General features: G+C 34.4%; 1 long non-coding RNA gene across 1 annotated transcript in view; it reads right to left on the reverse strand.

Moving 5' to 3' along the window:
* Positions 1 to 237: 237 nt before the first annotated feature.
* The window catches only part of LOC128249807 (uncharacterized), a 2,589-nt gene continuing 1,618 nt past the window's right edge, over positions 238 to 1,208 (reverse strand). Inside the window, exon 2 of the long non-coding RNA XR_008265928.1 lies at positions 238 to 506. This is a non-coding gene — a long non-coding RNA (uncharacterized LOC128249807). The remainder of the gene's footprint in view (positions 507 to 1,208) is intronic.

Here is a 1,208-nt window from a genome sequence, read left to right on the forward strand (position 1 = left end):
AAGACTTACAACGAAAAAACACTTATGATGTAAATATGTTCGTAATTCAAAAGACAATGAAATGAAAAGGGCAAGTTTGAAGGCTGTTTTGCATAACATTATTAATCGTACATAAATTTCATCCGTCTAATTGGCTATACAAATGATATGTGCAAAACAACTTTTTGCACTGCCCTGATTATACATAGCATAGAATGTTCTGAGACGCCTTACGGGAGTCAAGAAACAAAAGGAAAATAGTGTAATAGATGCTTTTAAAAAGAAAAAAGGATTTTATCCCTTTTCGTAGGAGGTAGGATGGCAATTTCTGATGAAGCAATTGCTGGCGATCTGTTGCTACACATCTTTGCCAGAAGTCTAACAGATTGGGCAGAAGATGTTGATGCACCATTTTGCATTATGTTCAAAGTAGCTTCTGGAATGTGGTGAATTGCTGCAGTCTGTTGCTGTCTTTTTAAACCGGTTGCTTTCTTTCCCCAGCAAGCTCTCTTCTTTGGAAGCATAATCTATATGTATATTAAACAGAACAACAAAAGTTATAATAGATGGCAGGGTCGGTAGTTTTCACATTTCGGTAATTTTGCGGATTAACATCCGCACGATTACTTAACCCTAACCCTAACCCTAAACCATAACCCTAAACCCTAACCGTAAAACCCTAATCCTGACCCTAAAACTGTAACCGTATCACTAACCCTAACCTGGTAATCTTCAAGTTTAGGGAGTTAAAAAAAGAAAACAAAAAATATTCAAGGGAAATAACTGAATGACTTACCAGTATTGTCCGTACTACTCTGAAATGTGTTTTTTTAGCTGTTTATAAATAAATCACACATGTGTTTTTTTTGTTTTTTTTTACACACGGGTTTTTTTTTTCTAAAACAGCATGCGACAGAAGGAGATAACTTTGTCGATGGAAATGATAATGAAATTCAACAGATATTAGATATTTATTCAAGGGTCAGCATGCAGTTCTAGAAATTAACCTACTCAACATTATAAACGTCAGAAATGGCAGCCAAAAAATAAACGAATGTTTTTTTTCTTTTGGGGTTGAATTCCTTCATAGAAATTCATGTAGATAAGATGAAAATAAGGTAATCTTCAAGTTTAGGGAGGTAAAAAAAAGTAAATAAAAATATTCCGGTCTTCCACGAGGCATTTTCGATCTCTCAGTTAACTTCAATCAAATCACGTGTGTGATTTAT

Source organism: Octopus bimaculoides, chromosome 1, assembly GCF_001194135.2.
Source record: "Octopus bimaculoides isolate UCB-OBI-ISO-001 chromosome 1, ASM119413v2, whole genome shotgun sequence".
Lineage (NCBI taxonomy): Eukaryota > Metazoa > Mollusca > Cephalopoda > Octopoda > Octopodidae > Octopus > Octopus bimaculoides.